This window comes from Salmo salar, chromosome 24 (genome assembly GCF_965601325.2).
Source record: "Salmo salar chromosome 24, fSalSal1, whole genome shotgun sequence".
NCBI lineage: Eukaryota > Metazoa > Chordata > Actinopteri > Salmoniformes > Salmonidae > Salmo > Salmo salar.
Genome location: NC_138314.1, coordinates 2019854 through 2047118, shown reverse-complemented (window position 1 = coordinate 2047118; position 27265 = coordinate 2019854). Strand labels below are relative to the sequence as shown.

The following is a 27265-nucleotide window of genomic DNA, read 5'->3' as shown; positions in this document are numbered from 1 at the left end:
AGTGGTCTATCAGAGGACAATGAGACTGAGGCGCGTGCACGAGGCGACACCATGTTTTTATTTTCTCTCTCTTTGTACTAAAACACAGATTCCCGGTCGGAATATTATCGCTTTTTCACGAGAAAAATTGCATAAAAATTGATTTTAAACAGCGGTTGACATGCTTCGAAGTACGGTAATGGAATATTTAGATTTTTTTTGTCACGAAACGCGTCGGGCGCGTCACCCATCTTTACACTTCAGATAGTGTCTTGAACGCACGAACAAAACAGAGGATAATTGAACATAACTATGGATTATTTTGAACCAAACCAACATTTGTTATTGAAATAGAAGTCCTGGGAGTGCATTCTGACGAAGAACAGCAAAGGTAATAACATTTTTCTTATAGTAAATCTGACTTTGGTGAGTGCCAAACTTGGTGGGTGTCTAAATAGCTAGCCGTGTGATGCCGGGCTATCTACTTAGAATATTGCAAAATGTGCTTTCACCGAAAAGCTATTTTAAAATCGGACATAGCGAGTGCATAGAGGAGTTCTGTATCTATAATTCTTAAAATAATTGTTGTGTTTTTTGTGAACATATATCGTGAGTAATTTAGTAAATTCACCGGAAGTTTGCTAGTTCTGAACGTCACATGCTAATGTAAAAAGCTGGTTTTTGATATAAATATGAACTTGATTGAACAAAACATGCATGTATTGTATAACATAATGTCCTAGGCGTGTCATCTGATGAAGATCAAAGGTTAGTGCTGCATTTAACTGTGGTTTGGGTTTATGTGACATTATATGCTCGCTTGAAAAATGGGTGTCTGATTATTTCTGGCTGGGTACTCTGCTGACATAATCTAATGTTTTGCTTTCGTTGTAAAGCCTTTTTGAAATCGGACAGTGTGGTTAGATTAACCTCTCTGGGCTAGGTGGGACGCTTGCGTCCCACCTACTCAACAGCCAGTTGAATCCTGTGGCGCGTTATTCAAATACCTTAGATATGCTATTACTTCAATTTTTCAAAAATATGACTATTTTACACCATTTTAAAGATAAGACTCTCGTTAATCTAACCACACTGTCCGATTTTTCAAAAAGGCTTTACAACGAAAGCAAAACATTAGATTATGTCAGCAGAGTACCCAGCCAGAAATAATCAGACACCCATTTTTCAAGCTAGCATATAATGTCACATAAACCCAAACCACAGCTAAATGTAGCACTAACCTTTGATGATCTGCATCAGATGACAACCCTAGGACATTATGTTATACAATACATGCATGTTTTGTTCAATCAAGTTCATATTTATATCAAAAACCAGCTTTTTACATTAGCATGTGACTAGCATGTGACTAGCATTCCCACCGAACACTGCCGGTGAATTTACTAAATTACTCACGATAAACGTTCACAAAAAGCATAACAATTATTTTAAGAATTATAGATACAGAACTCCTCTATGCACTCGATATGTCCGATTTTAAAATAGCTTTTCGGTGAAAGCACATTTTCCAATATTCTCAGTAGATAGCCCGGCATCACAGGGCTAGCTATTTAGACATCCAGCAAGTTTAGCACTCATCAAAGTCAGATTTACTATAAGAAAAATGTTATTACCTTTGTTGTCTTCGTCAGAATGCACTCCCAGGACTTCTACTTCAATAACAAATGTTGGTTTGGTCCAAAATAATCCATTGTTATATCCAAACAGCGGCGTTTTGTTCGTGCGTTCTAGACACTATCCTAAAGGGTAAATAAGGGTGGCGAGCATGGCGCAATTCGTGACAAAAAAATTCTAAATATTCCATTACCGTACTTCGAAGCATGTCAACCGCTGTTTAAAATCAATTTTTATGCCATTTTTCTCATAAAAAAGCGATAATATTCCGACCGGGAATCTGCTTTTAGCTAAACAGACAAAGGAAAAGAAAGCATTCGGTCGAAGCGGGCACGCGCCTAAGCCCATAGTACTCTGAGTGGCCACTTGCCAAAAGCGATAAAGTGTTTCAGCCAGAGCCTGCCTCGATATCGTTCAGTTTTTTCCCGGGCTCTGAGACCCTATGGAAGCCGTAGGAAGTGTCACGTTATTGCACAGATCCTGAGTCTTCAATAAAAAGAGCCAAGATGAAACAGACAGGCCACTTCCTGCTTGAAATCTTCTCAGGTTTTGGCCTGCCATATGAGTTCTGTTATACTCACAGACACCATTCAAACAGTTTAAAAAACTTTAGGGTGTTTTCTATCCAAAGCCAATAATTATATGCATATTCTAGTTACTGGGCAGGAGTAGTAACCAGATTAAATCGGGTACGTTTTTTATCCAGCCGTGTCAATACTGCCCCCTAGCCCTAACAGGTTAACGAGAGTCTTGTCTTTAAAATGGTGTAAAATAGTCATATGTTTGAGAAATTGAAGTAATAGCATTTCTAAGGTATTTGAATAATGCGCCACAGGATTCCACTGGCTGTTACGTAGGTGGGACGATTTCGTCCCACCTTCCCTAGAGAGGTTAAACAGGTCAACATTCACAAAGCCGCGGGCGCCAGACGGACCAACTGGCAAGTGTCTTCACTGACATTTTCAACCTCTCCCTGGCCGAGTCTGTAATACCTTCATGTTTCAAGCAGACCACCATAGTCTCTGTGCCCAAGAAATCAAAGGTAACCTGCTTAAATGATTACCGCCCCGTAGGACTCACGTCGGTAGCCATGAAGTGCTTTGAAAGGCTGGTCATGGCTCACATCAACAGCATCCTCCCAGATCCCCTAGGTTCCTACAATTCGCAAACCACCCCAACAGATCCACAGATGACACATTCTCAATCGTACTCCACACTGCCCTTTCCCACCTGGACAAAAGGAACACCTATGTGAGAATGCTGTACTTGACTACAGCTCAACGAAGTGCCCACGAAGCTCATCACTAAGCTAAGGACCCTAGGACTAAAGTCCTCCCTCTGCAACTGGATCCTGGTCTTCCTGACGGGCCACCTCCAGGTGATAAGGGTAGGCAACAATACATCTGCCACGCTGATCCTCAACACTCAGAGGTGTGTACTTAGTCCCATCTGGTACTCCAGGTTCACCCATGACTGTGTGGCCAAACACGACTCCAACACCATCATTAAGTTTGCTGACGACACAACAGTCCGACCGACAACGATGAGACAGCCTATAGGGAGGAGGTCAGAGACCTGGCAGTGTGGTGCAAGGACAACAACCTCTCCCTCAATGTGAGCAAGACAAAGGAGCTGATCGTGGACTACAGGAAAAGGCTGGCCGAACAGGCCCCCATTAACATCGACGGTGTCACGAATTCCACCGAAGGTGGCTCCCCTGCCTGCTCGGGCGGCGCTCGGCGGTCGTCGTCACCGGCCTACTAGCCGCCGCTGATCCCTTTTTCCTTTTCGTTTGGTATGTCTTATTGTTTGCACCTGTTCCCCATTTGGTTCTCTTGATTTATGGTTATTTAAGCCTGTTTAGCCCGCCCAGGTTTGTGCGGGATTATTTGCGTCAGTGTGTTTTGTTATTGGATGTGCTGGCGATCGTATAGTGTTGTTTTATGTGCGTGCTGTGTACCTGTTGTTTTTGGGCACCTCGCATTTCACGCCGGTTGTGTTGGCGTCAAACGTTTTTGTTGTGTTACGGAATAAACACATTATCTCCTTACCTCTGCTCTCTGTGCCTGACTCCTACCACCACTCCTAGCATTTGTTGACAGACGGGCTGTAGTGGAGCAGGTCGAGAGTTCCAAGTTCCTTAGTCTCCACATCACCAACGAACTATCATGGTCCAAACACACCAAGACAGTCATTAAGAGGGCAAGACAACACCTTTTCCCCCTCAGGAGACTGAAAATATTTGGCATGGGTCCCCAGATCATCAAAAAGTTCTACAGCTGCACCATTGAGAGCATCCTGACCGGTTGCATCACCGCCTGGTATGGCAACTGCTCGACATCTGACCGTAAGGCGCTACAGAGAGTAGTGCGTATGGCCCAGTACATCACTGGAGCCAAGCTTCCTGCCATCCAGGACCTATATACTAGCTGTCAGAGGAAAGCCCAAAAAATTGTCAGAGACTCCAGTCACTCTTGTCATAGACTGTTTTCTCTGTTACCGCACGGCAAGCGATACCAGAGTGCCAAATCTAGGACCAAAATGCTCCTTAACAGCTTCTACCCCCAAGCCATAAGACTGCTGAACAATTAATCAAATGGCCACCGGACTATTTACATTGACCCCCCCCCCCCCTTCCATTTGTTTGTACACTGCTGCTACTCGCTGTTTATTATGTATGCATAGTCACTTCACCCCTATCGCCATGTACAAATTACCTCGACTAACTTGTACCGCCGCACATTGACTCAGTACCAGTACCCCCTATATATAGCCTCGTTATTGTTATTTTATTGGGTTACTTTTTATAGTTTTTAACTTTTGTTTTTTTGGTAAATATTTTCTTAAGTCTTTCTTGAACTGCACTGTTGGTTAAGGGCTTGTAAGTAAGCATTTCACTGTAAGGTCTACACTTGTTGTATTCAGCGCATGTGACAAATAAAGTTTGATTTGATTTATGGCAATTAGCTAGCTAGCTTGCTGTTGTTAGCTAATTTGTCCTGGGATATAAACATTGGGTTGTTATTTTACCTGAAATGCACAAGTTCCTCTACTCCGACAATGAATCCACAGATAAAAGGATGAATCGAGTTTGTTTCTAGTTCTCAGGCTTCTTCTTCAGAATTTATATGGCGGTTGGCAACCAACTTTAAGGTGCATTACCACAACCAACTGGACTGGAGTGTGGACCTCAGTTCATCTTTCAATCATCCACGTGGGTATATGCTCCTAAAAACCAATGAGGAGATAGGAGAGGCAGGACTTGCAGTGTGTCAAGCGTCACAAATAGAACCAAGTTCTATTTTTGCGCCTGGCTAGGCAGACGCTCGTTGATGCGTGCGAGCAGTGTGGGTGCAATGATTGAATAACATGTATGTGTACATTTATTTTGCGAAGAGAGAGGTGTGGTCAGCATGTAAGGCTTGATCCATAAATGTAATAATTAAATAGGTAGCCTAGCCTACAAAACTAAAACATTCCATATGTTCAAATCAAAAGGCCTGATTAACATGACATCAATAAAGCAGCCACATGTAGCCTACGATGCAATACTCATGATTATTTTAAGGAGAACAAAATCTTCTTAGCCTACATTTTAACATCACCGCAGAAGCTATTCGGCACCTTCCCAATTAAGTAGCCTAGTTTTTTTGTTTGGCTACATGAAGAGAGCTAGGGCCTATCACTCGCAGCCCAACTCTTCCAATGCATTGTGGAAAAGTGTGCATCAAATTCTACTAGATGAAGTTCTGAAATGAGTATTACATCCTGGCATTTAAACCATACCCTGAATATTTGCATACGAAGAATGCGTGATGCACAATTGCGTTGTTTGCAGCTATTCCTTGATTTCGCTAGAGCATCTCCATATCTAATTGATCAGCTGTTGTCAAAGCCTAAATTAGTATGACAGGGATCATCAACTATTCAGTCGTGGCTCGATTTTTTTTCTTGAGCGGATGGTTGGGGGGACAGAACACAATTACAAATCATTTGTTTGTAGACCGCAAATTGACCGCAAGAAGCCCAAACAGATATGTTTGACTAAAACAGAATAATTTAAAACCTTGCTTATATTTGTATACGATCACAGCTCTCCATTATGTGTGGGAATACTTGAGGACAGATTTCTTCAATTAAAATCCCTTGGAGCTGATTTCCAAGTGTTTTTACAGTCAGTTACAGTTGAAGTTGGAGGTTTACATACACTTAGGAAGGAGTCATTAAAACTTGTTTTCAACCACTCCACAAATTTCTTGTAAACAAACTATAGTTTTGGCAAGTCGGTTAGGACATCTACTTTGTGCATGACACAAGTAATTTTCCCAGCAATATTTTACAGATCATTTCACTTATAATTCACTGTATCACAATTCCAGTGGGTCAGAAGTTTACATACACTAAGTTGACTGTGCCTTTAAACAGCTTGGAAAATTCCAGAAAATAATGCCATGGCTTTAGAAGCTTCTTATAGGCTAATTGACATCATTTGGGTCAATTTGACTTATTTTTCTATTGTGTTATTGACTGTATGTTTGTTTTACTCCATGTGTAACTCTGTGTTGTTGTATGTGTCGAACTGCTTTGCTTTATCTTGGCCAGGTCGCAATTGTAAATGAGAACTTGTTCTCAACTTGCCTACCTGGTTCAATAAAGGTGAAATAACAAATTAGAGGTGTACCTGTGGATGTATTTCAAGGCCTACCTTCAAACTCAGTGCCTCTTTGCTTGACATCATGGCAAAATCAAAAGAAATCAGCCAAGACCTCAGAGCAAAATTGTAGACCTCCACAAGTCGGGTTCATCCTTGGGAGCAATTTACAAACGCCTGAAGGTACCACGTTCATATATACAAACAATGGTACGCAAGTATAAACACCATGGGACCACGCAGCCGTCAAACCGCTCAGGAAGGAGACACGTTCTGTCTCCTAGAAAGGAACGTACATTGGTGTGAAAAGTGCAAATCAATCACCGAACAACAGCAAAGGACCTTGTGAAGATGCAGGAGGAAACAGGTACAAAAGTATCTATATCCACAGTAAAACAAGTCCTATATCGACATAATCTGAAAGGCAGCTCAGCAAGGAAGAAGCCACTGCTCCAAAACCGCCATAAAAAAGCCAGACTATGGTTTGCAACTGTACATGGGGACAAAGATCGTACTTTTTGGAGAAATGTTGTCTGGTCTGATGAAACAAAAAAAGAACTGTTTGGCCATAATGACCATTGTTATGTTTGGAGGAAAAAGGGGGAGGCTTGCAGGAGGAAAAAGGGGGAGGCTTGCAAGCCGAAGAACTCCATCCCAATCGTGAAGCACAGGGGTGGCAGCATCATGTTGTGGGGGTGCTTTGCAGCAGGAGGGACTGGTGCACTTCACAAAATAGATGGCATCATGAGGAAGGGAAATTATGTGGATATCTTGAAGCAACATCTCAAGACATCAGTCAGGAAGTTAAAGCTTGGTTTCAAATGGGTCTTCCAAATGGACAATGACCCCAAACATACTTCCAAAGTTGTGGCAAAATGGCTTAAGGACAACAAAAGAAAGGTATTGGAGTGGCTATCACAAAGCCCTGACCTCAATCCCATAGAAAATTTGTGGGCAGAACTGAAAAAACGTGTGTGTGAGCAAGGAGGCCTACAAACCTGACTCAGTCACACCAGCTCTGTTAGGAGGAATGGGCCAAAATTCACCCAACTTATTGTGGGAAGCTTGTGGAAGGCTACCCAAAACATTTGACCCAAGTTAAACAATTTAAAGGCGATGCTACCAAATACTAATTAAGTGTATGTAAACTTCTGACCCATTGGGAATGTGATGAAAGAAAAAAATGCTGAAATAAATAATTCTCTCAACTATTATTCTGACATTTCACATTCTTAAAATAAAGTGGTGATCCTAACTGACCTAAGACAGGGAATTTTGACTAGGATTAAACATCAGGAATTGTGAAAAACTGAGTTTAAATGTATTTGGCTAAGGTGTATGTAAACTTCCGACTTCAACTGTATGTCCAACAGAAAACCTGGGGGGCAAATAAAACCACCAGGCCGCCAGTTTGGGAACCCTGGAGTATGACATCCGGGCATTTAAAACATACTTAATTTTCGAAATGTTGCATACTATGAAATGTAATTTCTTTGCATACTCAAACGGTCTACTATATAGTATGGGTATTTGTACATGGCCAGTGTCTCATTCTCCTAAGAAGGATAAAACATCATACCATTAAGCCATACAGGATGAACTATATGTTCGGCAAGGCCAATCAGTCAATAGACCCCATGGTTTCGTTATTTGGTCTGGTCTGGTCAGTGTTTTGGCCTATAAACCAGACCTGGACATTTATAGACACTTACTGTAGGGCTACAGACATATGGGCAGAGCCAGGCATTTATGTGGTCCTAGAGGCAGGCTTATATACAGTACATGTCACACACACAACCCTAGAGGTGCTGAGCTCAGGCTATACTCATATCAGCAGTTGGGCCGATCAGAGCTGACACATGACAGTGACACAGAACTGAACCGCCTGGACATGCCACAACACACACTTCCCATTAACATCAGAGACATTATCTCTCATTATCTCATTATCCTGCACACACACACACATGCACGCTTGTATGTAGGCACACACACATATAACAAACCATCTCAGAGAAACACAATCGCAGAGAAAGGCACAGACACACACACATAGAACAGTGTGGTTGATGAACAAGCCTCTCCTTCCTTCCGAATCTTTCAGCTCTCACTAAATAGCCTGTCCAGATGCGCCCACTTTGACAGGGTGACAACTTGATTGAATCCTTCCTCTAATGACATAAGTGCTCAAAATGTGTTGTGTGTGTGTAGAGGGTCGTGGGGAATGAGGGGAGAAGACAGACAGACAGACAAGATCCCAGGGTATTATGTAAGGATAACACACTCAGATACACACGCTAACTGTACTGTATATCAATCAAGTAAATTTTCCACCCACAAACATACACAATTACATGCACACAAGTACATACAGAATCTGCATCAATTACTGAACACACACACACACACACACCTATTACTGAACTAATTACATTCCCTAGGAACACAAAGAATACTACGACAATTAAACATTAGGTCAAGGACATTCTGCCAAAACACAACGATAGCTGCATTGACCGTGTTTTATATCATTAGCATACTGATTATGCCATCTTTATAGCCAGTAGTCAATACACAAAGAAGATAAACATTGATTTCTGGTCCGGAGGTCATATTATCTGTGATTGTAGACTCTATATCAATTACATAGGCCTAGCATTATTCTGTGAGGCAGAGAGAAAGCATACAAGCCTAGAATAATTAGCATATTGTCACGACTCCTACCGAAGGTGGCTCCCCCTCCTGCTCGGGTGGCGCTCAGCGGTCGTCGTCACCGGCCTACTAGCTGCCACTGACTCCCTTTTTGTTTTCCCCCTTTTCGTTATTAGGCGCACCTGTTTTTAGTTGGGCTATTAGCGGGCTTTATTAGCCAGCAGGCCCGCCTGCTCTTTGTGCGGGATTATTTTTCCCATTGTATGCTGCGCGTGATTACACGCGGTTTGTTGCACATTCTTCAGTGGTGCATATGTTTGCGCAAGCTGTGTTTTCTCCCGTGTGTTTGGGGCACTTTGCTTTGTTGTGCACTCTGTGCGTTGTTTGGGTTGGCTGTCGTTTTGTTTGGAAGCCTATTAAAGCCCATACACCGAATCACTGTTCTCCTGCATTTGATTCCTCATCTACCAACACCCACGCCTTACACATATTTTAAATGTAGTGACATGATTCCAGGTACAGGCAAGAAAGCTAGGGTTAAGTGTTATTTTAACTCAAAAATATATTAAAAGCCAAAAAAAGCCTGTTAATTCCATGGTTGTCTTTGTTGGTTAAATCCTCTTGCTAACGGATTAGCCAGGAAAGCTAAAATAAAAAAATCTGAATCTCAGTCAGAGAAGAATGGCGAATGCGCAGAAGTCGAACAGAAGCAGGAGAAAATTGGTTTCCTCCTTTTCTGAAGCCACGCAGCATGACTGAGTTAGAGATGATTATTCCCTCTACTCTCTACTAATTATTTCAACTTTGGTGGGAACCGCAAGTGAAGGCTGCGTTAATCTGCCTTACATCTTTTTCATTCAGCTTTTCTGACGCAGTATAACATGGTGCTAGCCTCCAGAGATACAGTATAAGGATCTATACTCTGTACTTGTCACAGTGCTGGGTTAGTTCTGTCTGAGGGAGCCCATGGGCAAACACACCATATTTGACTATTCTCAAGTAAACTACAGTTTTGTTTAATCGCTTATGTGCACTTTTCACAACTCTTGGTACAAAACTCAAAACAGCTAGTCAAAAAGGCAGTTTCAAAACTCTAAGCACATTTTCAATTGACTAAGTAGAACACACAAATTAATTTTTTCACTTAATAACTTAATCAGGCTTTCATCTAGAAATACATCTTTCACTTTGCAATACATGTTTAAATAAAGTAATTGCCTTTCACGATGCGATGCTCACATTACTTTTGATATTATTCTCTTCCCTTTAGTTAAAATACATTTTACTATCGCTTAATCCAACAGCTCTTAATTGATGATCACATAAAAGTTGGGTAAACCTACTGTAGCTATACATTTAACATGTAAACTGGTTTGTCTAATACAGGTTTTGAGAACTACATAATGAAAGTGTATGTCTGTAAAGTAGAAACATAAAAGCTTGAAATATACTCAAAAGTACTATTATTATGACTATTCTGATTTTACTTCACAGTAAGCATTAAAAAAGATCAGAGATGTACTGTATGTAGCAAATCAAATAAAAGTTTATTGGTCGCGTACACAGCTGAGCAGATGTTACAGCAGGTGCAGCGAAATACTTGTGTTTCTAGCTCCTATAGTGCAGCAATACAATCTCAATACAATACAATTCCCCAGTGGGAATCGAACCAAAAACTCTTGTGTTGCTAGTGCCATGTTGTTATGAACTGAGCCACAAGTACAATACAACACTGTAAAATGCAATACGCAATTACAATACAGATGGAAGATGTATGATTGCCATCCCCATGAGCGTACCCCCCTCCTTCAGGCCATGGATGCGGCATGCAATGACATCAATCCAGATCTACTGTAAGTCAGGCGTGGATTCACCATGCCAAAGGGTTTTTCCCCAGGTGCATGAACAATGATGATATTTACAGGCTTGATGCAAACTAGTCCCTGCTAAACATTATGTTTCTTTAATTTGACTACATTGTGAAAGTTGCTCAGTAAATTTTAATGGGTTGTGCAAGTGTATTGCCTAATGTGAAAACTAATGTACTGTAATTTACAATAAGCATATTACATTCAAAGGGCAATTTTGAAACATTTCTCATATTTTTTGCTTTTGGATGAACTGGTGGTTAAAATATCTGAATTGAGAAGACATCACTATGTTGTGTTTTGGATCAATGCTTGTGTGGTGAAAGATGTCTACAAACAAAATTAATGCACAATGAAAGGTTTTGAATGTAAGACTGGCTGCATTACAAGTTTGGAGTTTTGTACTAAGAGTTTAGAAAATTCCCCCACATACTTGTGAAAATAGTAACAAAGCAATAAAAAAAAGAAAACTCAACCTTTCTCAGGGCTATGTGTGTGTGTGTGTGTGTTTAAATTGAACAAGCCTTTACAATAAGCCTATGTATTTGGCTGTAACTAAACATCACAGTCAATATACCCTGAAGGAAAGTCAAAGAGCTCAATGGGATCATATGGTTATTTCAATAGCAGTTAGAAATGGGATTTTGGCATTGTTACAAAAGCAGCTGGGCTATAAAAAGTAACAGGCATTTATTTTGAAGAAAGAGAGCCCTTCAAGACATCCAAGATCCAACCCCCACAAACACACTCAGACAGGAAAGTTGCACGCACGCACACGCACGCGCACGCACACACACACACACCATCAACTCTTATAAAAGTTCAAATGTGCACCATTTCATTAGTTAAAGATGAAAAGATGTGTACAGCTGCAGGGGCCTCGAATCAAAGCTGTGTATACCGATTAAATAAACTACAACTCTAAACGAGTCTACTGCACACATCTCTGATATGAAATTCAGTGAATAAAACATGAAAAATGACATTATTTTGATACATTTTTCATGGTTATTTATTTTCTATAACGCCAGGCTCCAGTGACTCAGACCCTCCGCCTTCTCCTCCCAGGGTGAGTCCCAGCATGCATTGCAAAAACAAATTGACTGTCGTGGCCTGCGGAGGCAAGAGAGATTGAGAATCAATATTTCATTCTTTATTTCTTCCCACAGCCGCCAGGACAGACATACAATATGTCTCCTCCTCTTGAGATGGACTGGTGCATAATGGCCCTCTTTCCTCTCTGCACATCAAATCAGAGATCAGGGGTTGTATATATCAAGCATCTCAGAGTTGGAGTGCTAGGGTCCATGTAATGTTATTTATTGTGTGGTCTAAAAAGGCCAAACTGATCCTTGGCTCTAGTTTAACAAACCTAACGCAATGGTAAATCTAAGCAATGGGGGTTTGTCAGAAATATTTCAGCTATTTTCACAATAGCTGGCAATGGTACAAAAGGGCTGGTTGTTGATAAATAAATAAGTTGTAGGTGTAACGAGGGCTTGGCCACTCATTGGAGGAGCACGTCTTTGGTAACCGGATGAGTGGTGGTCTTTGGAGATGGGGATGGATACTTGAACAAGCTAAATGAAGTATGCTGGTAGGCATATGTGTGTATGTTTTAGGATGTGCAGTATATTTTCAAATGAAGGCACTCTGACGAATAGACCATTTAAAGAGCAACAGCCCCTAAAAAACTACTTCTCATTTAGAAAACAGCCTATGTGGCATTGATATGAGTCAGAAACATTTATTATACTGTCAGAATTGACTACAAAGTGTAAAGAGGATAATTTTGGTCATGAAGTCAGTCTCGTGAAACTTTTGATCGTGACTGCATCACAACATAAATGAAGGTTGGGTTTGTTTCCATCCTGCCCACATGCCCACTGCTGGCAGGACACAAGTAATCATGGAGTGCAGCTGCAAGCGAACCGATTGTAATTTTACATTACATTTAAGTCATTTAGCAGACGCTCTTATCCAGAGCGACTTACAAATTGGTGCATTCACCTTATGATATCCAGTGGAACAACCACTTTACAATAGTGCATCTAAATCTTTTAAGGGGGGGGGGGTTAGAAGGATTACTTTATCCTATCCTAGGTATTCCTTAAAGAGGTGGGGTTTCAGGTGTCTCCGGAAGGTGGTGATTGACTCCGCTGTCCTGGCGTCGTGAGGGAGCTTGTTCCACCATTGGGGTGCCAGAGCAGCGAACAGTTTTGACTGGGCTGAGCGGGAACTGTGCTTCCTCAGCGGTAGGGGGGCGAGCAGGCCAGAGGTGGATGAACGCAGTGCCCTTGTTTGGGTGTAGGGCCTGATCAGAGCCTGAAGGTATGGAGGTGCCGTTCCCTTCACAGCTCCGTAGGCAATCACCATGGTCTTGTAGCGGATGCGAGCTTCAACTGGAAGCCAGTGGAGAGAGCAGAGGAGCGGGGTGACGTGAGAGAACTTGGGAAGGTTGAACACCAGACGGGCTGCGGCGTTCTGGATGAGTTGTAGGGGTTTAATGGCACAGGCAGGGAGCCCAGCCAACAGCGAGTTGCAGTAATCCAGACGGGAGATGACAAGTGCCTGGATTAGGACCTGCGCCGCTTCCTGTGTGAGGCAGGGTCGTACTCCGCGAATGTTGCAGAGCATGAACCTACAGGATCGGGCCACCGCCTCGATGTTAGTGGAGAACAACAGGGTGTTGTCCAGGATCACGCCAAGGTTCTTAGCACTCTGGGAGGAGGACACAAGGGAGTTGTCAACCGTGATGGCGAGATCATGGAACGGGCAGTCCTTCCCCGGGAGGAAGAGCAGCTCCGTCTTGCCAAGGTTCAGCTTTAGGTGGTGATCCGTCATCCATACTGATATGTCTGCCAGACATGCAGAGATGTGATTCGCCACCTGGTTATCAGAAGGGGGAAAGGAGAAGATTAATTGTGTGTCGTCTGCATAGCAATGATAGGAGAGACCATGTGAGGATATGACAGAGCCAAGTGACTTGGTGTATAGCGAGAATAGGAGAGGGCCTAGAACAGAGCCCTGGGGGACACCAGTGGTGAGAGCGCATGGTGCGGAGACAGATTCTCGCCACGCCACCTGGTAGGAGCGACCTGTCAGGTAGGACGCAATCCAAGCGTGGGCCGCGCCGGAGATGCCCAACTCGGAGAGGGTGGAGAGGAGGATCTGATAATGATAATAATCTGATAATCTGTAATGCCTGTGGTAAATTTAATTTCACTTTGGATATCCCTATGGGGCTAGTTAGGGACCATCTGTAAATTGGACAATATGTAAAAATTCCAATAGCTCCAATATTCAATGACTTAAAAACCTCAAACCACCTATAAATTGTTGAAATGAATATTTTCTCATTTACATTGTGCAATTTATTGATGGCCCCCAATTAGCCCCGGAGATAGGTTATCCAAAGTCAAACCAACTTTGTCATGGTCAGACACCAGCCGGCTGAAGCTAATTGGCAAAATAATTTGTCTAACTCTTCCCACCTGCAAACTCACACATCAAACCACACCCCAAAACCAACTCAGGTTTAATTCAGTCATGGCCGCTAGAATTTCCTGCAGTCGCCTTTTAAACACCTTTTATGGATAAAGTCCAAGATAAAAAAATACAAGACTTTGCTGCTGAACCAGCCTTTGTAGCCTAGGCCTAGGGTAAGGGTAGACTATGGAGGGCTTGATATGAAATGGAAAACAAGCTTTTTGTTTTTTTTAACAACAATATTTCTAAATAGGATGGGGTCAGAAGCATGATATCATAAATCGCTTCACTCGTTCCATGGCACTGTGTGCACATGTAGGCCTAAATCTCTGCGCATAACATTTGCACATCTATACAAAATACTAGGCTCCTGTGAATTGTATAGTTACCTATGTGCAACGCAGATTCTCAAAAGTATCTGAAAGTATTTTGAGCTACAGAATTCTGTACCATTGGATTCGTCCATTTCTTCTGCATTGGTCTGTGTGATTAACGGGCGCTGAGCTAGAGCGGCGTTTGTGAGACAAGAGCGGACCACGAAGGGGCCCGGGTCAGACACCAGCCAGCTGAAACTAATTGGCAAAATAATTTGTCTAACTCTTCCCACCATCTGTAGTGTCCGAATGGTTTGAGCTACAAACATGTTTTGCTCTATGGCTCACAAGAGTAACGTGAATGCAACTATTTATGTAAAATTGTTTTGTGTTCTACTTGTAGCACTGGTTGTCCTAAAAAGAAAATGGTAAAACACTTAATTGTGAGGATAAAGATATGGGTTGGACATGCAAATAAATGAAAAGCAGATAAATTAAAACCCTAGTTTTGCTGGAATCCTGGGAATGATAGGGTTAAAACTTCCCATTAGTGCTGCATGAAATTGTCACTTTTGCTCTTGTTTTTAAGGACACACATCAAATGTTGCCACCTCAGCATAAGCAAGCTGATGTTAGATAGCTAAATTGACGACCCTGGCGCTAGGGCTGGAAAATGCCAGTGCGCCAGTTTGTACATAATAAAATTGTAAACAAATTTGTTGCCAAAAATAGAGCCCCCTAAGTCACCCTCTGTGGAAAGGGTTTAACATGAAAGCCAAAAGGGTTCTTCAAAGGGTTCTCCTATGGGGTTAGCCGAAGAAACCTTTTGGAACCCTTTTTTTCTAAGAGTGTAGGTACGTTCCTTCTGGTCCAGAGACTGAGGATGATAGCTGATTTTCAGGGGCTGACATAGGGGGCTCTATTTTCGGTTGGCGCTAAGGAGGCGCAAGTGTCAAGTGTCACAGGCCGGCTCATAGCCTGTGGCAAAAATGAGAGGACATCAACAACCGGTATAGGCCAATTCAAAAAGTTATTTATTATAAAACAAAACTATTAATTCTAAACAAAGAAAAAGGAATGAGGTGTGGAAATGTCATAATGTAGGGTGTATGTAGGGTGCATGGATGCGTGAATATGTGTGTGTAAACATGACTGAGTGGAAACTAAATAAACCAACAAAAGAACAAACAAAACAGGATCATACCTGGAGGAGCAGGGAGAGAGAGAACAAGCGAAGCGAGAGCGAGGTTAGTGGAGCAGTTTGTTAAATACCCTGAGCCCAGGTGGCTCCAATCACACCAGCTCCAATCACTGCCTGCAGGAGGAACCGCACCTGCACTGCAGAGGAGGAGCCGTGACACAAGATAGCACAATTTTTAAGAGTGTAACTATAACAGATATCATATCACCCCCCTAAAAATTACACAAAGTAGTTGCTAGGACAAAAATACTACTGTACTGATGAAACCAGGTTGCAGTTGGCAACAACAGCAGGACAGCAGATCACACCAAAACACCCAAACACACATACCGTAAATTCCGGACTATAAGCCGCAACCTTTTTCCCACGCTTTGAACCCCACGGCTTAAACAATGACGCGGCTAATATATGGATTTTTCCCGCTTTCAAATTTTTTCCTTCCAAAAAAACACATTCTGTGACGTGCTCAGTTTTTTGGCGGCATGAAGCTTTCATTAGACCAATGAAATTGCCGAACGGGTTAAGGTCAAACAACTTTTTTGTTTACTGTTTAGATTAAATCGAGCGCTCTCAAACTTCCCATCATTCTGATTACGGTAGTCATTTTGTCACCCTCATCATGGCAAAGACACGGAGAAATGCATATGATGCAGCTTTCAAGTTGAAGGCGATTGATCTGGCTGTTGGAAAAGGAGATAGAGCTGCTGCACGGGAGCTTGGTCTTAATGAGTCGATGATAAGACGTTGGAAACAGCAGCGTGAGGAATTGACTCAGTGCAAAAAGACAACTAAAGCTTACTGCTAATTTTTTATTTTTTGTTACAAGCCGTGTTTCGTTAAAGCCTATTTATTTTTGTTACAAGCCGTGTTTCGTTAAAGCCTATTTATTTTTGTTACAAGCCGTGTTTCGTTAAAGCCTGTGTAAAGTTCATTTGTTTCAATGTACCGGTAGGCACCTGCGGCTTATGTGTGGCTTATTTATGTTGAAAATATATATATTTTTTAAATTCAGTGGGTGCGGCTTATATTCAGGTGCGCTTAATAGTCCGGAAATTACGGTACATTCTTTGGGCACTACAGGAGGTTGGTGGCACCTAAATAGGGGAGGACCGGCTCGTGCTAATGGCTGGAGCGGAATAGGTGGAATGGCATCAAATACACCAAACACATGGTTTCCTTGCCATTCTGGTAAGACACGGGGCAGGGGCCTATGCATATTTGTAAACAATAGCTGGCGCATGATATCTAAGGAAGTCTCAGGGTTTTGTATGTATGTCATGATAAACTGTAGACCACACTATCTACCTAGAGAGTTTTCATCTGTATTTTTCGTAGCTGTCTACATACCACCACAGACCGAAGGTGGAACTAAAACCGGACTCAATGAGCTGTATTCTGCCATAAGCAAACAGGAAAAAGCTCATTCAGAGGCGACGCTCCTAGTGGCTGGGACTTTAATGCAGGGAAACTTAGCCTCTTCACTATAGGGGGCAGTATTTTCACGGCTGGATGAAAAACGTACTCAAATTAAACTGCCTCCTACTCAGACTCAGAAGGTAGGATATCTATATTATTAGTAGATTTGGATAGAAAACACTCTGAAGTTTCTAAAACTGTTTGAATGATGTCTGTGAGTATAACAGAACTCATATGGCAGGCAAAAACCTGAGAAAAGTCCAACCAGGAAGTTTGAACTCACATGGTTGTAGTCATTTCAAATGATGTTCTATCTAAACTACAGTGTCTGTGATGTCATATTGCACTTCCTAAGGCTTCCACTAGATGTCAACAGTCATTAGAATCTTGTTTGAGGCTTCTACAATGCAATTTGATTGAATAATACCCGAAACAGTAAGTGGTCGGGCTGGGGTCATTGACTTACCTCGTGCGCACTCACGCAGGGCTAGCCATTTTTATTTTTCTTCTGTAATGAATCTGCTATTGTCCGGTTGGATATTATCGAAATTCTACGTTAAAAACACCCTAAAGATTGATCGTGAACATGGTTTGACATGTTTCTACAAATGCTGAGGGAACTTTATAACTTTTCGTCGATGGTGGATAGATGCATTTTGGAATGGTGACCTGGACGCGCCATCAAAACTGATTTATTTCGACATAAATTATGGACTTTATCGAACAAATGAACATTTCTTGTGGAAGTGGGAGACCTTCCGAGTGCATTCAGCCGAAGATCAGCAAAAGGTAAGATAATATTTTTAACATATTTCAGCGTTTTGTGGATGCTGTGGCTGGACGGCTAACTGAATAGCTTGGGGCTCAGTAGTCAGAATATTGAACAATGTGCTTTCTCCGTAAATTTATTTTGAAATCTGACAACGCGGTTGCATAAAGGAATAGTTCATCTATACTTCTTTAATTAATTGTTATATATTTTGTCAACGTTTATGATGAGTATTTCTGTAAATTATGGTGCACATTCACCGGAAATTTTGGGGTGAATACATTTTCTGAACGTCACGCGCCAATGTAAAATGTTTTTTTGGGATATAAATATGAACTTGATGGAACAAAAAATGCATGTATTGTCTAACATAATGTCCTAGGAGTGTCATCTGATGAAGATTGTCAAAGGTTAGTGCATAATTTCAGCTGGTTTTGTGCTTTTGTACGGCTACCCTTGCTTGGAAAATGGCCATAATGACCATCGATATGTTTGGAGGAAAAAAGGGGATGCTTGCAAGCCGAAGAACACCATCCCAACCGCGAAGCACGGGGGTGGCAACATCATGTTGTGGGGGTGCTTTGCTGCAGGGGGGACTGGTGCACTTCACAAAATAGATGGCATCATGAGGAAGGATAATTATGTGGATATCTTGAAGCAACATCTCAAGACATCAGTCAGGAAGTTAAAGCTTGGTCGCAAATGGGTCTTCCAAATGGACAATGACCCCAAACATACTTCCAAAGTTGTAGCAAAATGGCTTAAGCACAACAAAGTCAAGGTATTGGAGTGGCCATCACAAAGCCCTGACCTCATCCCATAGAAAATTTGTGGGCAGAACTGAAAAAGTGTGTGCGAGCAAGGAGGCCTACAAACCTGACTCAGTTACACCAGCTCTGTCAGGAGGAACGAGCCAAAATTCACCCAACTTATTGTGGGAAGCTTGTGGAAGGCTAACCAAAACATTTGACCCAAGTTAAACAATTTAAAGGCGATGCTACCAAATACTAATTGAGTGTATGTAAACGTCTGACCCACTGGGAATGTGATGATAGAAATAAAAGCTGAAATAAATAATTCTCTCTACTATTATTCTGACATTTCACATTCTTAAAATAAAGTGGTGATCCTAACTGACCTAAGGCAGGGAAATTTTACTAGGATTAAATGTCACGTATTGTGAAAAACTGAATTTAAATGTATTTGGCTAAGGTGTATGTAAACTTCCGACTTCAACTGTATATTCGGAGAGCCTGTTTCTGTCCTGCCCTTGACTTTGGTGCAAGGAATGTGATGTCCATAGCCTCTTCGTCGCAAAACTCCCTGATCTTCTCAAAAAGATAGTTTGTCTAGCTGTATCCAGTCCAGGTGGTGCTTTTACAGGCAGACCATCTATGGGAGGAAGGATGTCAGCGTTGCGCAGCAGTTGAAACCTGGTACCATCAATCCGAACGCTCCTTGGCGACAACACCAGGCTTCAGAGCATCGAAGCTGTAAAACAGGGAATAACAACAAAAAATCTGAAGACATTACAACATTCATTCACCTCCCAAGTTTAAATAAGAATAACCTCATACAATGAAAATACTTTTTTACCTGAAGTTCTGGTACTGCTTGATCTGTGGCAGCGGCCTGAAGTACCAGCCATGTTGTTGCCAGCCATAGCTTTCCACCAGCACCGTACCATCTTCCAGTCCAACCAGCTGTGGGATGTTGACCCCTGTCACAGTGCTGTCCTTCACAACACCAGCAGTCTCAGACCAATTTTTCACTCTCGACTTTCTGAAGCTCTGCTTGAAGAGGCTGAAGCACCAGTCAGGGGCCAACTTGGTGTGGCCTGTGATCAGGTCCAGATTGTGGTGGAGCTTGTGCATGGTCCACCAGGCATAATACCAGAGCACAAACTTGTTCTTGTTTTGGCCACTGCAGTTATCACAATTCAGGTCCACATGTGTTTTCCCAACTCCATAGTTGGTGAAGAAATGGTGCACGTAGTTGATGACTGCGCTGCTGCCTTTGCTTGCTTGGGCCAGCTCTCTTTTTGATGACTGTATGACTGGTGGATTAGAATCAGGCGTGTTCTACTGATTGATGCTGAAAGACAAATTCCAGATACAAATATTTTAGCATTATTATACAATAGATGCGAAATGGCATACTGAGATAACATCACTACACACAGTTCATACAGGTAATATTAGCTACTGTAGCTAACATCAGCTGGCTAGCTAACAGCAAGCTTTAACTAGCAATACAAACCGATTGTTATAGCTAGCTAAAGTTAACCAATAGGGTTTTATGTTAGCTAGTTAGCTAGTTAAGACTAGGCTATAACTACCAATGCGAAATGGCATTCTGAGAAAAAAACACTCACGTTACACTCACGTTACACACACTTCATACCACACACAAAAGCAAACTTAGGGATGACATGCCAGTAACAAATGCTGACACTACACATTCAAGTATATCGGACCAAATTATGAAAGACAAGAATTGTACTTTTGAATTCCGTAAAGTCAGTGTGGAAGAGGTGAAAAAAATAATTGGCTGACAAGCCACCGGGGTCTGACAATCTGGATGGAAAATTACTGAGGATAATAGCAGATGATATTGCCACTCCTATTTGCAACATCTTCAATTTAAGCCTACTAGCGAGCATGTGCCCTCAGGCCTGGAGGGAAGCTAAAGTCTTTCCGCTACCAAAGAATAGTAAAGCCCCCTTTACTGGCTCAAATAGCCGACCAATCAGCCTGTTACCAACCCTTAGTAAACTTCTGGAAAAATTGTGTTTGACAAGATAAATGCTATTTCACAGTAAACAAATTGACAACAGAATTTCAGCATGCTTATAGGGAAGGACACTCAACAAGCACAGCACTTACACAAATGACTGATGATTGGCTGAGAGAAATTGATGATACAATTATTGTGGGGGCTGTCTTGTTAGACTTCAGTGCATCTTTTGATATTAACGGTCATAGCCTGCTTCTGGAAAAACGTATGTGTTATGGCTTTCCACCCCCTGCTATTATGTGGATAAAAAGTTACTTGTCTAACAGAACACAGAGGGTGTTCTTTAATTGAAGCCTCTCAAATATAATCCAGTTAGAATTAGGAATTCCCCAGGGTAGCTTTTTAGGCCCCTTGCTTTTTTACATTTTTACTAATATCATGCCACTGATTTTGAGTAAAGATAGAGTGTCTATGTATGCTGATGACTCAACACTATACACTGCACCACTCCCAAGTGGCGCAGTGGTCTAAGACACTGCATCTCAGTGCTAGAGGCGTCACTACAGACAACCTGGTTCAAATCCAGACTGTATCACAACTGGCTGTGATTGGGCCATAGGGCAGCGCACAATTGGCCCAGCGTCGTCCGAGTTCATCATTGTAAATAAGAATTTGTTCTTAACTGACTTCCCTAGTTAAATAAAGGTTAAATAAAAACATTTAACTACACATCAGCTACTACAGCAACTGAAATGACTGCAACACTCAACAAAGAGCTGAAGTTAGTTTCAGAGTGGGTGGCAAGGAATAAGTTAGCCCTAAATATTTCTAAAACTAAAAGCATTGTATTTGGAACAAAACATTCACTAAACCCTAAACCTCAACTACATCTTGTAATAAATAATGTGGAAATTGAGCAAGTTGAGATGACTAAACTGCTTGGAGTAACCCTAGATCGTAAACTGTCATGGTCAAAACATATTGATGCAGTAGTAGCTAAGATGGGGAGAAGTCTGTCTATAATAATGCGATGCTCTGCCTTCTTAACAAGGCAGGTTCTACAGGCCCTAGTTTTGTTGCACCTTGACTACTGTTCAGTCATGTGGTCAGGTGCCACAAAAAAGGACTTAGGAAATTTGCAATTGGCTCAGAACAGGGCAGCACGGCTGGCCCTTGGATGCACACAGAGAGCTAATATTAATAATATGCATGTCAATCTCTCCTGGCTGAAAGTGGAGAGATTGACTTCATCACAACTTTTATTTATGAGAGGTATTGACATGTTGAATGCACCAAGCTGTCTGTCTAAACTACCGGCACACAGCTCGGACACCCATGCATACCCCACAAGACATGCCACAAGAGGTCTCTTCACAGTCCCCAAGTCCAGAACAGACTACGCGAGGCACACAGTACTACACAGAGCCATGACTACATGGAGCTCTATTCCACATCAAGTAACTGATGCAAGCAGTAAAACTAGATTTAAAAAACGGATTAAAAAAACACCTTATGGAACAGCAGGGACTGTGAAGCAACACAAGCATTGGCACAGACACATGCATACACACACACACACAAATCATAACATTCGGGCTATACATACACATGGATTTAGTACTGTAGATATGTGGTAGTGGTGGGGTAGGGGCCTGAGGGCACACAGTGTATTGTGAAATCTGTGAATGTATTATAATGTTTTAAAAATTGTATAAACTGCCTTAATTTTGTTGAACCCCAGGAAGAGTAGATGCTGCATTGGCAGCAGCTAATGGGGATCCATAATAAATACAAATATAAATACAAATGTTAGCTAGCAAGCCAGCCACCTACCCTCAGCTAACATTAGCTAGCTAACAGCAAGCTTTAACTTGGGGTCCTTTGTTAAGACATGTCACGTTAACGTTAGCTATCTAGCTCAATCTATAAAGTAATATTACTAGCAATACAAACCGATTGTCAAGCTAAAGTTAACCAAATAACGTTAGGTTTAATGTTAGTTAGCAAGCCAGCCATCGAACTCCAGCTGGCTAGCTAACAGCAATATTTAGCTTGCAATGAACACAACTTTGACAAAATTAGAAATGTATAATATCTGAATCTGTAGCTAGATTCTTACCTGTATACATGGATGAAAGCTTCACGGCAGACTGCCAACCCCTTTTATAAGACATCCTGTGTTGTTTCCATTTAGTTTGCACAGCTTGTTTGGCCCGTTGTGTTCCACTGATTTCAAAACGTGTTATTTTTAGAGTGAGAGAGTCAGCATTGCATGGCACGATCGTCGTCCAGAAAGTAGTCCATCACAACTTTTTCCCACTGAGCTTTGTCGATAGCACCTGATAAATTCAGGGCAGCAACGTTATTGAGAGCAGTAGCAACATATTTGCAGTTCTCCATGGTTAACGCTATATCTTTAAAAAAAAACTGTAGTTGAAAGGATTATTCATGCATTACGAGCAGCTCATTTTATAGACACAAGACGCAACACCGCAGACCAATCCAAACTAATTTCTCAGCATGTCCAGCCCACTCATTATCTCTGCCAATCATGGCTAACGGGAAGGTTGCTGGCTTTCTCTGTCGCTAAACCAACTAGGCTCTTAATTTAACCATTTTATTCGTATTTACAGATGACATACAAGTTTGATATTGAAGCACAAGAAAGTTAATGTATATGTATCTCTGGAACATGCTAACATCTCTGTTGACGAGTCTACGATTCGTAAAAAACTAAACAAGAATGGTGTTCATGAAAGGACACCACAGAAGAAGCCACTGCTGTCCAAAAAAAACATTGCTGCACGTCTGAAGTTCGCAAAAGAGCACCTGGATGTTCCACAGCGCTAATAGCAAAATATTCTGTGGACAGATTAAACTAAAGTTGAATTGTTTGGCAGGAACACACAACACTGTGTGGAGAAAAAAAGGCACAGCACACCAACATCAAAACCGCATCCTCACTGTAAAGTATGGAGGGAGCATCATGGTTTGGGACTGCTTTGCTGCCTCAGGGCCTGGACTGCTTGCTATCATAGACGGGAAAATGAATTCCCAAGTTTATCAATACATTTTGCAGGAGAATGTAAGGCTATCTGTCCGCCAATTGAAGCTCAAAAGAAGTTGGGTGATGCAACAGGACAACGACCCAAAACACAGGGGTAAATCAAAAACAGAATGGCTTCAATAGATGAAAATACACCTTCTTGAGTGCACCATTCAGAGTCCTGACCTCAACCCGATTGAGATGCTGTGGCATGACCTCAAGAGAGTGGTTCACACCAGATATCCCAAGAATATTGCTGAACTGAAACAGTTTTGTAAAGCGGAATGGTCCAGAATTCAAAAGAAAATGTTTGGTTGAGGTTGTTGTTGCAAAAAGGAGGGTCAACCAATTATTAAGTCAAAGGGTTCACATACTTTTCCCACACTGCACTGTGAATGTTTACATAGTGTGTTCAATAAAGACATGAAAACGTATAATTGTGTGTGTGTTATTAGTGTAAGCAGACTGTGTTTGTCTATTGTTGTGACTTAGATGAAGATCAGATAAAATTTGATGACAAATTTATTCAGAAATCCAGGTAATTCCAAAGGGTTCACATACTTTTTCTTGCCATTGTATGCACGAACACTCTGAACAAGAGCCAAGAGTGGACAAGTATTGGCCATACAGTGATAGTGTGTGTGTGTGTGTGTGTGTGCGTGCGTGCGTGCGTGCGTGCGAGCGAGCGCATGAGTCTATCTATTTGATCCCTTGGCCAGTCATTTAACGATTCATTAACTCTGAGCCTAGTCCCTCTCTAGTACCTATAACCACTGTAGATGTGACAGCCAACCATTACAAAAAAAATAAACAAATATTTGCAGGTTCACATGTTGAGCTTAAATTTCACACCATCTTTACACATGTGAGGAGAATAACATGTTTTCACCTCACATGTGAATTGCAGTTTCACATGTAAAATTTGTGGTTTCACATGATAAAATCATTCATATAATCGTATACTCACTTTTAATGTGAATAGATTTCACATGTGAAAATCACATTTGCTGTTTCACATGTGAAAATCAATCACGTGAAAACAAAACTAAATTGCAGGTTCACATGTAAGAAAACTCCACATGTGAAAATTCCACTTTCACAAGAAAATTCCACATTTTCTTGAATGTTTGTAAACAAAGTAAATGTAAACAAACACTGTATAGCCTAAAAACATTCAGTCCTTGCATCCATAGCATAGTTACAGCTTTTTACCGAAACTGTTTCAATTAAGGATTGCCGCTTTAAACACCTTTAATAGAGTTATAGTGTTATTATTGTATATGGTGAAATCCTCTAGTGAGTGAGTTACGTTAATATTAAGCAAAACTTCTGAAGTCGAGAACAACATTTTTAGTATTGCAAACACAAAGAATGATCTTGAAAGCAAAACATAAACCCAAAAGTATTGGTAGCAAAATACAATATTGCAAGGAAATACTATAAACTGTAAATGGACAACGCGAATAAACAAAACGCCTTCCTCTTTCCTGTAATTTGACTGACATATCGTTGGTTGTTACTCTGGCCTTTCGCTGCTTTTTTTTCTAGTTGGAAGTTTTGGTACATTCATTCCAGCAACATAGCACCTTGCATCCCACTGCTGGTTTACTTCTGAAGATAAGCATGGTCGTTCCTGGTTGGTCCCTGGATGATGACCAAATGAAGCTGAAGTGGTGAAAACAATACTATGAAAAATTTAATTTGTTCACACGTCTGACAACCACGTAATTCTTTTCATTTTTTGTTGTTGTAAGGGAACACACTTGGCAGAGAGAGAGAGAGAGAGAGGGGGGGGGGCAGAAAGAGAGAGACAGAGGGGGTGTGAGGGAGCGAGAGAGACGGGGGATGTGAGGGAGGAAGAGAGACAGAGGGAGTGTGAGGGAGCGAGAGAGACAGGGAGTGTGAGGGAGCGAGAGAGACAGTGGGGGTGTGAGGGGGCGAGAGAGAGTGTGAGGGAGTTAGAGAGAGAGTGTGAGGGAGCGAGAGAGAGAAAGTGAGGGAGCGCGAGAGAGGGTGTGAGGGAGTGAGAGAGAGAGGGAATAAGATAGAGAATGGGGAGCACCAAAGTACCAGCTTCAGTCAAGTTAATGAGGCATCACAGAACAAATGAACCACTGTAGCACGATGACCAGCTGGCTATCAAGCATGCATACACACAAACACACACAAACTTACAGAATCTCTAGCTAAACATTTATCTCTATCCAATAATTCCAAACGGGCTGGCTGGTGAAATTCCCTGGGTAAAGGAAAAAGTCTACCGGTACATTATCATTATTGCAATCTGCCAGAAAATCCAACCAAGCTCCATGATTGGAAGAACAAACTGAATGTGCAAGAGATATTTAGCCATGCTCAGATGAAAATAACAGTTCAATAAAATATGTTGTCTTCAGGTAGCAGAGAGAGAGAAAATACGAAGGAAGGAAGGGAAGCATCTCAGACACTCACCTTCTAGAACCATCTATAGGTGTGGAGGGTGGTGAGGTAGCTTCTCAGAGCAGAGGTCAGGGGGCCGGAGTTGAGGTTGGACCCTATGGTTCCGTGGATCTCAGTGGCATTGTGGCTCGTGTCAGTGTAGGTCACTGGCTCCTTAGACAGAAAAAGGCATATATGGCTGCGTTAGTACACACCAGCTCCAAACTACAGCACAGAAAAGAAGTGGAGACATTATAGATAAGGCTAGGGAGAGGCAGATGAGGATCTAATGTAAGAGGAGTGGGTGGAGAAACAGAGAAAAACGGATGAAAAAAAACATTGCCCTCCTTCACACACACATACTACAAAAGATTGAAACAAGCTTATCCCATTGGCAGAGTGAGAGAAGAGAGAGAGAACAGCTCCAGTTTGTCTCTTAGTAGTCCTATCTGTAATAATCCTGGCAGAGCAGCAGCAGCAGAGAGGCTGTGGAAAATCAGCCTTGTGTTCTTGTTAAATCTCTGGCTTTATGATGTGACTTCTGTGGCAATGTGACAGATGAAACAGAGTGAATCTGAACAAGAGCTCTCACACACACACGCACGCGCGTACACACACACACACAAACGCACACACGCGTACACACACACAAACGCAGACCGCACACACACACTCAACGAAGTTGTCAAGGCAATGTGAGATGTCTGTGACTCAACTGAGAGAGCCGTAACCTAGATTTTCACAGAGCGGATCACAAAATCACATTTTTGTTCTGAATCTAGTCTGGCCTTGATAAAGTTTCCATCATTTAGATGAGTTTAGACAGAGAGCAGAGCAGAGTATTACATGATGGCAGCACAATGTGACTCTATGACAATATCTGAATAACACCTGAAGAAAATAAATAACAAAAATAAATAATAAATACATTTTCCAAGATGGCATCTCCTCTTGCATCCAAAAAGAGGTGATGTCATAAACTGTTGCCTGATATAAACTATGTACTACATGCTGTATGTGTATAGGTTGGGAGGAACTGAGGAAGTGGGGAGGACAGAGTAGTGTTTTCATGATTAGGGCTGTTGCAGTGA

The 27265-nt window shown here is 41.8% G+C and overlaps 2 protein-coding genes across 3 annotated transcripts in view; both read right to left on the bottom strand.

Moving 5' to 3' along the window:
* The window catches only part of apba1a (amyloid beta (A4) precursor protein-binding, family A, member 1a), a 76540-nt gene extending 50205 nt beyond the window's left edge, over positions 1-26335 (bottom strand). For both annotated transcript variants that reach the window (XM_014170497.3, XM_082968387.1), the window contains exon 1: positions 26208-26335. The gene's annotated coding sequence lies outside the window, so the exon portion shown is untranslated. The remainder of the gene's footprint in view (positions 1-26207) is intronic.
* The window catches only part of LOC106584890 (protein prenyltransferase alpha subunit repeat-containing protein 1), a 166892-nt gene continuing 155228 nt past the window's right edge, over positions 15602-27265 (bottom strand). The window contains exons 8-10 of the mRNA XM_045706657.2: positions 26208-26348; positions 19571-20068; positions 15602-19465 (exon numbers count right to left, since the gene is read on the bottom strand). The gene's annotated coding sequence lies outside the window, so the exon portion shown is untranslated. The remainder of the gene's footprint in view (positions 19466-19570; positions 20069-26207; positions 26349-27265) is intronic.